This window comes from Mauremys reevesii, linkage group 12 (genome assembly GCF_016161935.1).
Source record: "Mauremys reevesii isolate NIE-2019 linkage group 12, ASM1616193v1, whole genome shotgun sequence".
Classification (NCBI taxonomy): Eukaryota; Metazoa; Chordata; order Testudines; family Geoemydidae; genus Mauremys; species Mauremys reevesii.
Genome location: NC_052634.1, coordinates 49441501 through 49455730, shown reverse-complemented (window position 1 = coordinate 49455730; position 14230 = coordinate 49441501). Strand labels below are relative to the sequence as shown.

At 49.2% G+C, this 14230-nt stretch overlaps 3 non-coding genes across 3 annotated transcripts; 2 read left to right on the top strand and 1 right to left on the bottom strand.

The window, feature by feature from the left end:
• Positions 1-1252: 1252 nt before the first annotated feature.
• Positions 1253-1324, top strand: TRNAQ-UUG. The gene has a single exon. It is a non-coding gene; the product is annotated as a tRNA-Gln (tRNA).
• A 2791-nt stretch (positions 1325-4115) lies between these two features.
• On the top strand, positions 4116-4197 carry TRNAS-AGA. Its single transcript has one exon. It is a non-coding gene; the product is annotated as a tRNA-Ser (tRNA).
• A 3449-nt stretch (positions 4198-7646) lies between these two features.
• On the bottom strand, positions 7647-7863 carry LOC120376566. The gene has a single exon (XR_005587424.1). It is a non-coding gene; the product is annotated as a small nucleolar RNA U3 (small nucleolar RNA).
• Between the last annotated feature and the right edge of the window lie 6367 nt (positions 7864-14230).

Genomic DNA, 14230 nt, shown 5'->3' with positions numbered 1-14230 from the left:
GCTTTTGATACAGTCTCCACAGTATTCTTGCCAGCAAGTTAAAGAAGTCTGGGCTGGATGAATGGACGGTAAGGTGGATAGAAAACTGGCTAGATGGTCGGGCTCAACGGGTACTGATCAATGGTTCCATGTCTAGTTGGCAGCCGGTATCAAGTGGAGTGCCCCAAGGGTCAGTGCTGGGGCCGGTTTTGTTCAATATCTTCATTAACGATCTGGAGGATGGTGTGGACTGCACCCTGAGCAAGTTTGCAGATGACACTAAACTGGGAGGAGTGGTTGATATGCTGGAGGGTAGGGATAGGATACAGAGGGACCTAGACAAATTAGAGGATTGGGCCAAAAGAAATATGATGAGGTTCACCAAGGACAAGTGCAGAGTCCTGCACTTAGGACGGAAGAATCCCATGCACTGCTACAGACTAGGGACCGAATGGCTGGGTAGCAGTTCTGCAGAAAAGGACCTAGGGGTTACGGTAGACGAAAAGCTGAATATGAGTCAACAGTGTGCCCTTGTTGCCAAGAAGGCTAATGGCATTTTGGGTTGTATAAGTAGGGGCATTTCCAGCAGATCAAGGGATGTGATCATTCCCCTCTACTCAGCACTGGTGAGGCCTCATTTGGAGTACTGTGTCCAGTTTTGGGCCCCACACTACAAGAAGGATGTGGATAAATTGGAGAGAGTCCAGCGGAGGGCAACAAAAATGATTAGGGGGCTGGAACACATGACTTATGAGGAGAGGCTGAGGGAACTGGGATTGTTTAGTCTGCAGAAGAGAAGAATGAGGGGGGATTTGATAGCTGCTTTCAACTACCTGAAAGGGGGTTCCAAAGAGGATGGATCTAGACTGTTCTCAGTGGTAGAAGATGACAGAACAAGGAGTAATGGTCTCAAGTTGCAGAGGGGGAGGTTTAGGTTGGATATTAGGAAAAACTTTTTCACTAGTAGGGTGGTGAAGAACTGGAATGGGTTACCTAGGGAGGTGGTGGAATCTCCTTCCTTAGAGGTTTTTAAGGTCTGGCTTGACAAAGCCCTGGCTGGGATGATTTAGTTGGGTTTGGTCCTGCTTTGAGCAGGGGGTTGGACTAGATACCTCCTGAGGTCCCTTCCAACCCTGAGATTCTATGATTCTATGACCACAGTTGCTGGAGGAGGAGAGAGAGTCCTGTGAGAGGAAGCTGCTGGTGGGAAGTAATAAGTGCAGAGTGCAAACCCGCCAAGAGTCACAGGGATCTAGAAAACAAAACAGCAGCAGGTCCCATGGTGTAATGGGCAGCACTCAGGACTTTGAATCCTGGAATCTGAGTTCAAATCTCAGTGGGACCTTCTGAAGATATGTTGATTTGCTGCAAACCCTTAGAATCCCCCCTGTTCAGGCACCCCTGGGGCCCTGCACTTCACACGGCTCTCCCTGATTTCAGCTGTTAGTGAGGAGCCTCACTGCTAGCGCAGACTGGGCAGTTTCTTGCATGGGAGACACTGTCCCAAAGCAGGACTAATGCTTAGAGCTGCTTCTCAGTGATTTCAGATCTGTTGGTCTGCAGCAAGACTCTACGTTGAGTCTTAACCAGCTCTGTTATTACACAGAGAAGAACAAAAGGGTCAAATGGGGCCTGGAACCCTTAAGAAGGATCCACCCCACCGAGTACAACACTTGTCGCTACCTGCTCTTAACCCCACTGAGAATGTTTTGGGGTCACTCCTTGGCTTTATCAACCTAGGGAACTGGGAGACTAGGAATTAACAGTCCTCCCAGTGGGCCAATAATGTCACTCATACTGCCCAGAACCCGCCCCCCAAAACTCTGCCCCTCACCTGCCTAAGGCTCTGGGAGGGAGTTTGGGTGGGGGGAGGAGGTCTAGGGTGCAGGCCTTGGGCTGGGGCTGGGGATTGGGGTGCAGGAGGGGTGCAGGCTCTGGGGGGAGTGTGGGTGCAGAAGGGGTGAGAGGCTGGTCTCTGGGAGGAGTTTGGGTGGGGGAGGGGTTCTGGGGTGCAGGCTCTGGGATGGAGTTTGCAGTGCTGTAACATGGGCGAGGCGAGTGAGGCACTTGCCTTGGGCGTGCAAAGTGGAGGGGCGCAGCTCTACCACGATCAGAGGTGCTTCGGTGGCAGCTCTACCGCTGCCACTTCTTCCGGCTGCAATTCGTCAGTGGGTCCTTCTCTCCAAGAGGACTCAGGGACCCGCTGCTGAATTGCCGCCGAAGGATGAATGAAGCAGCGGCGGCAATTGGGCGGCAGGTCCTTCCCTCCAACAGGGACTCAATGACCTGCAGCCAAAGAGCCTGGGGCCGGCCCTTGCCTCGGGCACAAAAATGCCTTGTTATGGCTCTGGGAGTTGGGGTGCGGGGTGCAGGCTCTGGGCTGGGGACGGGGTAGGGGAACAGGAGGAGGGGTGGGGTGCAGGCTCTGGGAGGAGATTAGGGTGGGTGGGAGGTGTGTGTGGAGGAGAGGGTGCAGGCTGTGGGAGGGAGTTGGGGCAGGTGTCTGTGAAGAGGGTGCAGGCTCTGGGAGGAGTTTGCAGGGAGGAGGGTGTATGTGGGGAGGGGATGGTGGTGCAGGCTCTGGGCTGGGGCAGGGGGTAGGGGGAACAGGAGGAGGGGTGGGGGTGCAGGCTCTGGGATGGAGTCAGGGGTGCGGCGCTTACCTGGGGTTCCAAGGTGGGGTGGGCTGGGGGGCCTCCGTGTGCTGCTGCCCCCAGGCATCACCCCCGCAGTGTCCCATTGGCTGCAGGGGCTCAGGGCAGGGGCAGCGCATGGAGGCCCAGCCCCACCCTGCCCTGCCATGGGAGGGGCCGGCAGCCACTGGAGCGAGCAGGCAGATGCTGCTCAGCTCCGCTGCACTGACAGGGCCCCTGGGGGGGGGGAGCGCCTGGGGGCAGCAGGTGGGGCCAAGGGAGTGACCTGGTCCCAAAACTGCTGGAGCCCCACAGGCGAGACCTGGGAACCAGGACTGCCAGCCAGACAAACCCCTTTAAGAGGAGGCGTCTCTCTCCCTGTCAAAAACTGATCTTCCTCCTTCAGTTCAGTGACAGCCTGAATTGTTCCTTATCCCGCCAGAGCCGGAGGATTGAAAGCAGCAACATCAAACCCCTGTGTAGCTCGCAGGAATGGACATAAACACTCCCTGGTATCTGAGGAGATGTTCAGCTTTGCCCTTGGTCAACTACAAGGCTAAAGGGAAAGGAGGTGGCGCCAGGTATAAAGAGTGAAACACGACACATCATAGTTATGCCCATGGTGGCTGCAAAATCTTTTGACGTACTTCTTCTTATCAGCAGTGTATTGTTTTCTCCGGAGCCTAGGCCTTGACCAAGAAATTTGTACCTTGATAAAATAATCAACTGCCCCGGTGAAGGCAATGGACTTGCACCCACTGGGGTGTCCCTACACAGGTACAAGTACTAACAACAGTTGCTGCCTTTTAGCCATAGATTTTAATCAGGGCAATAAATTGATACAAACCCCTGTTAAATCATTTCTCAGCCCGAGTCCTTCACCCACATTCCCTAGAGCATTGGGCCACCATGTGGACGTTTCATTTCTGACCTCAGTTTCACACAGAGACAAAATTTCCTTTGCACAGATCCATAAACAGTGAAACCTCCCTGTGTCTCTGGTCTGAGCCAGGACATTCGATTCCAGTGAATCCTTCTCTCCAGCAATGGCGATGGTCAGACAGAGGGGTCATGGCACCTGCATCCCTGCCAGGGAGATATTGGCTCGGCTCTTTCTTTCTGCTGCTGTTGTTAGTCCATGAAACATCAAGGGTGGAATGCAAGGCTGTGTTCACGCACCAGCCCCCTGAAAAAATTTCAGTGCCCCAGAGAAATCCTGCCACCTGCTATTGGAACGATGTGCTGGAGATTTGACTAGGAAAGGGACTGTCTGAATTGTCAGAGACGGGAATGAACAACAATCTACAGCAATGTCGTTCACACAAACACACTCTCATCCTGCTGCAGCTGGAAGGGAAATGGGCAGGAATTCTCGCTGTTCAGCCAAGGACACACTTACACTGATGCGCAGCCGTTAGTGTGCTGGGACAGCTGGTCTGAGCAATTTGAAGTGGCAATTCAGTGAGAACATAATCATCATGTAATGATACATGTGTACATCAAGTAGTTGTGGCCGAGTGGTTAAGGCGATGGACTAGAAATCCATCGGGGTCACCCCACGCAGGTTCAAATCCTGCCAACTACGCAAGCACTGCACTGTTGTTGTTATTACTGTAGTCTTAGTACCTGAACATCCACAGTACAAACTGGAGCCAGATTTACTTTCACTCTGTCAACACTTAAAATGCTGCTCTGGCACTGCTATAGCACTTTGGAGTAGACAGTGATTGGAGGGGTTTTCCCATCCCTGTAATAGCTACATGGACAGAACAATTCTTCCTTTTCTTTAGCACTATCTAACCCGGGCGTAGGTCATCTTAACTATATGGGTTTGTGGGGAGGATTCACACCCTGAGAGATGTCGCTCTGACAGTTCAGTGCCCAGCGTACACCAGCCCTTAGATCCCTCTTGGTATTTCAATGCAGGCACTGACCTGTGAGAGGAAAACATCAGCTCACAAATACACAGACTGAATTCCCCACATTTAATCTCGCTGCACTTTCCAGAAAGTCACAAAATTCAATTCATTCTTGCTAGGACAGAGAAAAAATAAGTGACACTAAATTTTTGACTTGGGTAAATAAAATTAAGTGTTTAATTAATATAGTAAAAATCTGTACTGATTCCTCTAACTAACACCACAGCGTGAAATAGGAACAGAGACAAATCTTGTCAGTGACGACTAATTTATAAATGATCTTCCCATTATTAATTTCCACGCTGCCCCAACTGGACGTCTGGGCATCGCCAGTGTCATTGCTCTGCATTCACCTTCCCCTTAGAATTGTTCTCGGACATTCGCCTTCCTCTGCAGCATGGGGCACGGGTCACTTGCTGGAGGATTCCCTGCACCTTGAGGTCTTTAAGCCACGATTTGAGGCCTTCAATAACTCAGACATAGGTTAGGGGTGTGTTACAGGAGTGGGTGGGTGAGATTCTGTGGCCTGCATTGTGCAGGAGGTCAGACTAGATGATCATAATGGTCCCTTCTGACCTTAAGTCTATGAATCTATTCCCCAACTTTAGTCCTGCTTTGGGACAGTGTCTCTCATGCAAGAAACTGCCGAGTCTGCGCTAGCAGTGAGGCTCCCTCACTAACAACTGAAATCAGGGAGAGCTGTGTGAAGTGCAGGGCCCCAGGGGTGCCTGAACAGGGGGGAACAACACCCCAGGGCTTTTAAAAATGGGAAGGCTCTGAAAGGGGAGGGGCCCAGCCTCTGTAGCAGGACTGCAGGGCAGGCGAGTTCACAGTGGGCATTTTGGGATACTGGTAGAAGCCAGTTATAGTGATATAATGACCAGCAGCATTTACATTGAAAATTTGTCACTTTAAGTTTGCTGCACAAAGCTCTAGGCCTCTCGTCGAGGTGGTTTTATTTTGTCACCAAAACAGGGCAATTTTGTCACCAGATGTGGCATTGCAGTGTGTGCACCAGCCACACACACACACACACACACACACACACACACACACACACACACACACACACACACACACACACACACACACACACACACACACACACACACACACACACCCCTTGCAAGGAAAACCTCATCTGCTCCTCTGCTTTGCAGAATCCAAACACAAGCAAAGCTTGTCAGGCCCTGGTGGGGATGGCAGGGAGTCAGGTGTGGGCAGACACTGTGTTTTTGCCACAGGCACCATGGCTTAGTTGGCTAAAGCACCTGTCTTGTAAACAGAAGATTCTGGATTCAACTCCCAGTGGTGCCTTGTTGCTTAACTTTTAGGGCACCTGGTATTGGCTACTGACAGAGGACAAAACACAGAGCTAGATGGGCCTTTGGTCCAGCCCAGTGTGGCTGTTTAAATTGGGACAGAGGAGAAGGGTGAAGAGGAGCAGGCTCTGGTTGGGAGTGAGGAGCAGTGGGCATAGGAGGGACTGAGGGTTGGGATTGAGGGGCACTGGGAAAAGAGGGGACATGGGTTTAAGCTAAAGAACATCCACGTTCTTGGGATCCAGCAGGACAGGGGAAGGCAGCAGGTGATTCTAATTCCTTAGGGATATTCTATGTGTTTGTATGTGTGTGTGTGTGTGTGTATGTGTGTGTCTGTGCAGGGGAGGAACATGCTCTATGCCCAGAGGCCTTTATTCCTCCAGGCTGCAAGGACAGAGGGGCTGTCAGGAAGTTGCCCCTTCAAACCCACACACAAAAAGGCCCTTCTGAGGAAAGGGAAAATCCTGAAGAGAAAAAGTAACATCAAAGAGGACATGGGAAAGACAGTGTAAGATCTTGGTGAGTAGTTTATCACCTGACCAGGGACTTGAACCCTGGACACTCAGATTAAAAGTCTGATGCTTTGCCAACTGAGCTAGCCAGGCTCACAATACAAAACAGCAAGTTGGTGCAGAGGAGAAACTAGTCAAGAAAACAAGAGCAGGAAACAATATGGGAAACCTGCTGCTCTCTCTGGCCTGGTCAACACTACGAGTTTATATCGAATTTAGCAGCGTTAAATCACATTAACCCTGCACCAATCCACACAACGAAGCCCTTTATATCGATATAAAGGGCTCTTAATACCGGTATCTGTACTACTCCCCGACGAGGGGAGTAGCACTGAAATCAGTATTGCCATGTCGGATTAGGGTTAGTGTGGCCACAATTCAATGGTATTGGCCTCCAGGCGCCATCCCACAGTGCACCATTGTGACCGCTCTGGACAGCAATCTGAACTCAGATGCATTGGCCAGGTTTACTGGAAAAGCCCCGCGAACTTTTGAATTTAATTTCCTGTTTGCCCAGCATGGAGCACTGGATCAGCACAGGTGACCATGCAGTCCCAGAATCCAAAAAGAGCTCCAGCATGGACCGTACGGGAGATACTGAAGCTGATCTCTGTATGGGGAGATGAATCTGTTCTATCAGAACTCCGTTCCAAAAGACAAAATGCCAAAGCATTTGAAAAAATCTCCAAGGCCATGATAGACAGAAGCCACAGCAGGGACTCAACACAGTGCTGAAACTTAAGGAGCTGAGACAAGCATACCAGAAGGCCAAAGAATGAAATGGATGCTCACGGAGGGAGGGGCAACTGATGTCTGTAGCTATCCCACAGTTCCCGCACTCTCTGAAAACCATTTGAATTCTTGGCTGAGTTCCCAAAGCCTGAAGGGTCAAAAATATTGTCGCGGGTGGTTCAGGGTATATGTCGCCCCCCCGCCCCCCGAAAGCAAATGGAAAAAAATTGTTTCTCGCCTTTTTTCAATGTCAACGTATGTCTACTGGATTCTGCTGGCAGACGCGGTGCAGCAGCATCCCCTTCCCTTCCGGACGGCAGACGGTACAGTAGGACTGGTATCTGTCATCTTCGTCCCGCGAGTGCTCCTGGCTGGCCTCAGTGAGGTCGGACAGGGATGCCAGGGCAAAAACGGGAATGACTCCCAGGTCATTCTCTTCTTTAAGCTTTGTCTCCTGGAGATTCAGTCCTGCCTGGAATATCATAGTAGCTGGAGACTGCCCTCCAGCTACTATGATATTTTATTTTTAAACTTGTTTTATAAGGACTAACCACTCAGTCTGTGTTCTTTTCCTCTCAATTTCCCAAAAGGAAAGCAAGAACACTCATCGATAGAAGATAGCAGATGCATTAAAGCACCACTATCCACTCACTTCATGCTCAGAAGAGAACACTTTAACTCTTCATTGTGGTTAGCAAGGTCAGACACTTTCAACCACACTTCTCTAGTTACAAACTATAGAAATGATCCCTGAAAGTATAGTCTTAACAAAGCTGTGCTCGGCTACACACCCAGGCTAATGTGCGCAAGCTTTCTTCCCACGGTGAATGTTTTCATACAACAGGTTTCACCCCCAGAGAATTAAAGACCAAAAATCTAAAACCAGGTTCCCATTTCATTAAAGCACAATCGAGGCAGCTTTAGAACACTGGCCATTAGAAGATGTTTATGTCGCTATTTACAGAAACACACCTCCTGATTAGCATGTGGAGCTCCTACCGACCAATCAAACCCTCTTGCTGTGCCATACCTCTCACAGGCTCCTCCGTACCACATGACAGCCTGTCAGGCACAGACAATGCGGACAGGTCAGCCCTTTCTAGCATGCTCCGCAGCTGTTTCTCTCCGGCTTGCTCTCAAATTCATCTGCACTAGAAGTTTTTGCAGGGTTCTATGTTACCGGTGGTACCTGCACTAAATCAGTGGCTCTCAACCTTTAGAGACACCTGTACCCCTTTCAGGAGTCTGATTTCTCTTGCATTCCCCCAAGTTTTACCTCACTTAAAAACTACTGCCTTACATAATCAGATGCAATATTTATAAAAATAAATCACTTGAATATAAGTATTGTACTTACATTTCAGTGTATAGTAGTATAGAGAACAGTATAAACAAATCAATGTATGAATTTTAATTTGTTACGAATTTGCTAGTGCTTTCTATGTAGCCTGTTGTAAAACTAGGCAAATATCTAGAGGAGTTGATGTACCCCCTGGAAGACCATTGGATACCCCTGTTTGAGAACCACAGCACTAAATCACCCTTACTTTTAGAACTGGTGCCACTTGACCCAAGGCATTCTGAACCAGTTCAGTGCTAGCAGACAGTGGCAACACAGCTGCACTAGGTCTGTTGTTCCTCCCTGCACAATTCCCACTTGGAAAGAAGATATCTTCTGGTCTGACCCTATTTACTATTGTGAGCTGCATAGGCAACTTTCTCTGTGTTATGTGAGCAGAATCCACACACTATATACTACCTGTATGGCCCTGAGGCTGCCACACCAGCCGCAGCTGCTGATTGGGCCACAGGTTAATAATACTAATAACTGGAGATATACCAATCTCCTAGAACTGGAAGGGACCTTGAAAGGTCATTGAGTCCAGCCCCCTGCCTTCACTAGCAGGACCAATTTTTGCCCCAGATCCCTAGGTAGCCCCCTCAAGGATTGAACTCACAACCCTGGGTTTAGCAGGACAATACTCAAAGCACTGAACTATCCCTCCCTGAGAATCACTAGTCTATAATTTTGCAAAGTCCATTGCCACAGGCTTTTCCCCCCATGTCTGCTGTGAGACAAGAGCACATGAAATCCATAGAAATATAAATATGAGTGAAACCATCCAAATATATTTACATAAAAACTAGACAGTCTCATTTTAAAACAAAGAAAAACACAGGCCACACCGGGAGTGGTGCAAGAGTCTCCAATGATTTATACCTTCTCCTACCCGCCATTCAGCATAAGAATTAACCTAAATGGATCATGACTATTTACATAGAGAATCTTTCTCCTACAAAGCAGAATAAGACAAAAGGTTGAGGTTGTTCCCCTTCACATTTGAGGGGGAGGGGGGAGGAGTAGAAGGATTTAGAGGCTCAATCCACTTCAGATTATGAAAGAAACCAAGCAGACTAATGATTTACTCAAAACCCATCCCAGCAAAAAGAAAACTAGACTATCTGCACCTAAGCATTATACAAGTTTCTAAATAAAGCTATTATATCTAACCTTCCTCATAACTAGATTTCTGGTACACTAAAAAACTCCTCCTTTTATTCAGTATACAAAGTATAACCACTCAGTCTGTGCTCTCCCCTCTCGCTTTTCCAACTAGCAGTCTATACAGTAACTCCTCACTTAACGTTGTTGTTATGTTCCTGAAAAATGTGACTTTAAGTGAAACAATGTTAAGCAAATCCAATTTCCCCATAAGAATTAATGTAAATGAGGGGGTTAGGTTCCAGGGAAATTTTTTTCACCAGACAAAAGACTGTGTGTGATTGTGAAGCTTGGTTGAGGTAGAGGAGTCAGAGGGTGGGATATTTCCCTTACTGCTAAATGATGAACTAGCAATTGGCTGAGCCCTCAAGGGTTAACTCTCTCACTCTGCAAGGCAGCAGGAATGGAGGGAGATATGCACATTTCCCTTAAGTACACTGCCTTGTTAATTAGATCAGCTTGCTGAGACCCCAGCTGCTGCAAGCTCTCTCCCTCCTGAGCCCTGCTCTATGGAAGATGGGGTAAGTGGGGTGCAGGAGCAGGGGGACACCCTGACATTAGCCCCCCCTCTTTTTTCCCTCCCCCTGGCACAGCAAGCAGGAGTCTCGGGGAGCAGCTCCAAGGCAGAGGGCAGGAGCAGCACATGGCAGTGGGGGGAGGGACACAGCTGAATTGCAGGCAGCTGCTGCACAGGGAACTTAGGGGAGTGGGGAGCTGATAGGGGGCTGCCGGCCCATCCTGGTTCAAATCCCCCACCAGCTAGCTGCAACGGGCTGCTCTTCTTGCAAGCAGGAGACAAAGCAGGCAGCTGCCAAACAACATTAGAAGGGAGCATTGCACAACTTTAAATAAGCATTTTCCCTAACTGATCAGCAACATAACGAAACGTTAACCAGGACGACTTTAAGTGAGGAGTTACTGTAGGAGGGTTTAGGTTAGCTCAGCTACGTCTCTCAGGGGTGTGGATTTTTCATTTACCTCAGACAGAAAAAAAGAGAGTAACAGAAAAGATAAATAAGATGGGAAGGAAAACACCCAGTGGGGCATGGGAGATGTTGACATATGCAAATCCCTCATGTAAACCCCTCCCCCCCATGCCCTTCATTGTCTCCTCCACCCATTCCAGGGTTCCCGTCTTTCTCCATGGCAGGGGTTGTGTGTGTTTGATTCCACCCATAGCAAGGTCCCCCATTCTCCCCAATGGCAGGGGCTCTGTGTGAGCTGCTTTTCTCCCCACTCCACCCTCTACTCACTATACGGCCAGGAGACAGCAACTCTCAGATTCTGTGTGGATTATCTGATGGGCTTGGGGCCAAGAGAAAACTGCACACCCCCTGCCAGAGCAGTAGGAGTAAAAATAGGGGCTTCCAGAAAAATGGGAAGGGAAGAAAAGAAAAGCAGAGAAGAAAGTGGAAAAGGAAGAGAACATGCAGACACAGGAACCCACCTAAATTCTGAAATAGATTACAAGAGAAAAAGAGATGGAACAGCACAAAGGAATTTAAAAAAAAATTCAGTAAGTACCAAACTAGAAACCTTTAAAACACCATGTTCACACTAAATTTACTTCTTTTCCAAATCCTACCAAAACAAATTAAGTTTTGTCATTTAACAGACTCATCAGCAAAAACTATAAATAGATTAATGTAACAAAAATACAAAAACATATTTTTAAACTTGCTTCATAAAATCTACTCACCAAGACCCTACTCATTCTCTCACGGCTCCCCAAAAGGAAGCAGGAATGCTCATCAATACCGCACAGCAGCTATATTAAAGCAACACACGCTGCTTGTTTTGTTCTCAGAAGACGCACAGTAACTCCTCTTCGTGCTTAACGAAATCAGACGCTTTCAACCATCATTCCCTAATTACAAATTACAGAAACGATGTTTAAATTACAGTTTCAAACCCCCTTCCCCCCCCGCTACAAACCCAGACTAATGCGCACACGCTTTTACCCCGCGGTGAGTGTTTTCATACAGCGGGTTTCACCCCCAGCGAACTAAAGGACACTAATCTAAAGCCAGGTCCCCATGCCATGACGCACACTCGAGACAGCTTTAGCGCACTGGCCATTAGAAGAGGTTTATGTCGCTATTTACAGAAACACGCCTCCTCATTAGCATGCGGAGCTCCTACCGACCAATCAAACCCTCTTGCTGTTACTGCCCGAACCGGCCCCGCCTCTCACAGGCTCTGCTCTGCCACGTGCCGGTGCCGCGCCCGTTTCCCCGCAGGCGGAGCCCGGCCCGGCGCAGCTCTGCCCGCCCGGGGCTGCAGCTGGTTCGCTCCGGTTCCTCCGCACTAGAGACTTCGCGTGTCACGTGACCGGGGGCAGGCGCCGCCTCTGGCTGCTTCGAGACTGGAGCATCCCGGGGAAAAACCAGATGGTCATTAGTGCCCAGCAGCAGCAGCAGCCCCCGCCCCCTTCCCTCCTCGCGCTCCCCCAGCGCCTCCTGCCCGCTGACAGGGGGGGAGGGAGAGGAGCTGAATGCGGGAGTGGGGCATTGGGGAACGGGGGGGTGGGGTGGGGGCGCGGCCTGGGAGGAGCCCGAGGGGGGGGGCGCAGCCCCCAGCATAGTGGAAACTCGGCGCCCCTACATCGTACTAGTGCAACCGCAACCGTTTACATGCTGCAAAGCGGAGGCCGAGCAGCGGGGTTTGGTTCAATTGCTGCTCTCAGCACAATTCCCCAGCGCCGTGCACGGTGTAGCCAGGAGACAGCAAGTCTCGAGTTCTGCAAGTATATCGCCACGATTCCCCCCTTGAAACGGCAGCACCCATAATTCATAGCGATCTAAATATCAATAACTGTTAGTGAGCCCAGCCAAATAGTCTGGAGTGGAAGCTAGAGAGAGCTGCCATCGGAGTCAGGTACTGGACACGTTCGCCTCCCTGGAGAGTGTTCGGTAACCATCTGTAGAGGTGTAACAGGCATTTAACTAGTCTCTTTCTCCTGAAAAGCGGGACAAGGCAAAGGCTTAAAACTGCCTGTAGGAGAATTTTCAAAGCCATACAAGTGATCTGGGCACTCAATTCCCACTGATTTCTGAACTGGTTTTCAAAATCCCCCACCACAAACAAATTAAAAAAAGGCTGATGAACAAACCCCTCACAACAACGCCTAGAAAAACGAAGTATTCTATAGATTGAGAAACAAAACCAGCTGTTATAAACTTCCCAAAGCATAATTTAAAAAGTCATATTTCAAAGCTTTTTCGTTCATTCATTTAATACAAACCCCGCCCCCAGTCTATGCTGTCTCCCTCCCGCTTCTCTAGCGGGAAGAAGCAGCGGGCATCAGCGCCAGACAGCAGCTGCATTCAAGCAATCCCGCCTATTCGGTGCCGGATTGGAAGAAAACATGGTAAAAATCGTCCTCCAACAATCCCTTTGGAAAGCACGTCTCTAGCTAAGCGCCGGCCATTTCTCCTGCAAAGACACCCTCCCTACTGCCAATCCCCGGCTACCCTGATTAACGTCGTAATGACTCGTTTTTAAAAACAAGGGGTCACGAAAGAAAATGGATCGGACCTTTTGCAAACAGCCTTTTTGTCAGCAGATGGCCACGTTCTTCACAGCAGTGGGGGGAGCACACTTTGTAGTTTGTACAGGTCGAGTTTATTGCCCGCCCCCGAGGCTCCCAGCACCCCTCAATTCCCTCCCGCAAGCTCCCTATGTGCCCTCTCCCATCCCACACTTTTTAGGGACTCCCTGAAATTCCCCCAATCTCACACCTTACCAGAGAATCTCCTCACCCTTATTCTCCCCATACCAAGTTCCCCACACTTCTTCCCACACCAAAGGCTCTGTTCACACCCCCATTCCCACTTCCCCATGGCAGGGACTCTGTGTTCCCTCTATTCCCCCATGCTGGGGTCTTTGTGTACCCTCCCTTCCCCCCATGCCAGGTTCTTCCAATCTCCATAGGACGAGGGGTTCTGTGTACCTCCACTTATCCCCTCGCTTCATTTCAGGGCCCCCATTCTCTCCACCACTGTAGAGACTGTGTGCACCCCTATTTGCCTCTTCTCCCCCATTCCTCCCTCCTTCCCAAGTCAAGCTCTCCCAGTCCCCTTACCTGCCAGGGGTTCTGTGGGTCCCATTTTCTCCTCCCCCACTTCCACCTTCCACTTCCACGCACTGTATTAAGGGCTCAGAGAGGCTCTGAGAAAGTTGCATACCAACAAACTGGCAGAGCATTAGGGGTAGAAATAGGGGCTACTCGAAATGGGGGAGAGGGTGGAGAAAAGAAGAAAAAGTGGAAAGTGGAGAGAACTTGCAGAATTAATATGCATGAGTCTATAAGTTTAAACTAGAACGAGGGAGGACAAAAGAGAGGGACACTGCATAAAAAGGTGGACTTAGAAGTTTAAGCAATTAGAGGTTCAACTAAGCAACTGTTTACATAAAAAACTGTTGTATTTTTACACTGCATTTTCTTCTCTCGTGCTATTAGAAAACTCACTGAAAAACACCCACATCCTCCCACAATACAGAAGCAATACATATACTAAAAATTAGTTACAATCACTACATCCCTTCTCTAAATATACACATCAGAAACAGAAGTTAAACACCAACTTCCAAAAAATGTTTTTTAATGTAGTTTATACAGACTAACCAC